General features: G+C 36.9%; 1 non-coding gene across 1 annotated transcript; it reads right to left on the bottom strand.

Annotated features, from left to right (window-relative positions):
• Positions 1–222: 222 nt before the first annotated feature.
• On the bottom strand, positions 223–294 carry Trnaq-cug (transfer RNA glutamine (anticodon CUG)). The gene has a single exon. It is a non-coding gene; the product is annotated as a tRNA-Gln (tRNA).
• Positions 295–2292: the final 1998 nt, after the last annotated feature.

The raw sequence follows: 2292 nt of genomic DNA, 5'->3' as shown, positions 1-2292 counted from the left end.
TGCTATTCTTCTGAAGCTGCAGCAAAGATTCACGACAGTTTAGCGTTTCACACCCCCGACAGCTGCATATTTTTGCTATACGATACGACGTTAATAAACAATTTTCACTCTAATAGAGAGTACTAAAGAGTATTTAATAATATTTTTCCCAACTAAAGGAATAAGTAACACGCATGAGTATATTTTAGAAATTTTAAAACACAGTACGCGAAATTAAAATGTAGGTCCCACCGAGATTTGAACTCGGATCGCTGGATTCAGAGTCCAGAGTGCTAACCATTACACCATGGGACCGCTTGTAGCAGTAATGCTAGCGACTGAATATTCTAAAGTGTAAAACCTCTCTTCGTTTTTGTTTTTTTACTGGGCAATTGGTTAATAATCTTTTTTTTATATGTTTCTAAACTCTTACGCCATACTAAAGTCAATTCCAAAGGTAGGGCAGCACATATTCGCTCCTTTCACTCAATCATCCTACTGAAGACATGCTTTCGTGTCTTTTTCGCCTAACTAACTTACTCACACTTGAAGAGTTTTCAGTTCCTAAAATATAGTGGATTCTCTAATTTTACGAGTATCATTTTTCTAGAACTTATGAGATACACAAATCCCTGTGATAAACTCTGGATTAGTTGCAATTTTTTGCCCTGAAATTCGAACTTCACACCGACTCGCTCGAAAAAGTGGGTTCGTGTCACAAGTCACAAACATTGGCGCCTGCCTTATAGGCTACCCTTCCACCCGCTCCGCGTGTGAGTTTGCATACTTGCCAGCAACGTTTAATGTCCCGCGCAAACACCTTAAGTGTGGCCAGCAATCTTTTCCTACTTTCCGTTCATAGTATTTCAATATTGAAACCTTTTAAGCATTTTAATCAGTCGGATGCCGCACGATCTGAATTTTTCTTTTCTAGTTTTTATACTTTCGAAGAGCATTTCACCGCTTAGAAACAAATTGCGTCAAATTCCTATCCGATGTAGAAAAAAATTATTTTATGGGAGGAATCTTAATTTTTATACTTAGTTGCTACGCAAAGATTCCCAAATTAATGAATTTGGCTTCCAATTTCTCCTTCAACTCAGGAATCATCAATGACTCATCTACAATAGTTGATAAATACTTACCGTAACTTTCCATCAGTTCATTGTAAAACCCATTGTTGTCTGAAAGCGTTGAGTAAGTAAAGTGAATACTGAAGAACAAGTAACACATTTCTAATCACATAAACCGAATCACGCAATTTCGTTCTCATCGTGAAATTTAGTATCATTTATTACGATAGCAATGTTCCTTCTTAGGATTTGGGTAGCATCTTGTGATCTGATACATATTCCAGAATAAAACTGGCGTATGAATTCGATACTCATTGACTATCCGCAATATGTCATTTTTCTCTTCTAATGTCTTTTTCTTGATACATAATGACCTTCGCGGAAAGACGTTCTTAAGAGTAGTCTGAATTACAATCCGTCCTGAAATCCTAACTAGGGGAAAAAGTCAAAATATATTACAATTATTTTCCACTAAATACTTTACCGTGATCTACATAATGCAGATGGACGGGGAGCGTCATTTAGCTCTTCTGTCAATGTCTCCATGCAGCAGGAAACCTCTCTTAACGACCGCTACTACAGTTTGTTCAACATCTTCGTGACAATCTTGCACTCGCTAAACAAACCTGGGAGAAAACCTGTAGTTCTTCTGTACAGCTCCTCTATTAATAAGTCTGTGACAGGTCCCAGACATAAAAAATACTCAGTGGTTCATCGAACGAGGATTCTGTACACTGCCTCTGTAGTGGATGAATTACATTACTTACATTAGGGTTCTTCTAATAACCTCAGTCTATCATCCGCATTTCCTACAATTAGCTTTTTGTCGTTGTTCCACCCTTAATTGCTTCGAACATATATTTCAATAGCAGATCAGCAATGACGTAAGGAAACAATAAGTGCCCCCAATACGTTTCATTCCTTTTCGTTTGGTGATGGTTGCCAATGGATTGCTCTTCCCTCTCACATAACAATGTATGAATTACAGCTAAAACAATGAGAAGCTAAATTCTAACTTTTCTCCCTTTTACAGGTAATAGCTGTGCATGTGGAAGTATGTAAGCAGTAACAGTTGTCAACATTAAGGGTATAATAAAGAATTAAAGATGGGTCCGCCTTTTTGAAAACATACAAATTATTGTTTTGCTTTAATACTCAAACATGATTCATCACAGTTGTGGCATCCTCAGTGAGTTTTTTCCTTTATTTTTCTGAAATACCTACATACAGATTATTTTTA

The sequence above is a fragment of the Schistocerca serialis genome, chromosome 2, assembly GCF_023864345.2.
Source record: "Schistocerca serialis cubense isolate TAMUIC-IGC-003099 chromosome 2, iqSchSeri2.2, whole genome shotgun sequence".
Classification (NCBI taxonomy): domain Eukaryota; kingdom Metazoa; phylum Arthropoda; class Insecta; order Orthoptera; family Acrididae; genus Schistocerca; species Schistocerca serialis.
The sequence above is the reverse complement of the archived record's forward strand: the minus strand, read 5'-3'. Positions and strand labels throughout refer to the sequence as shown.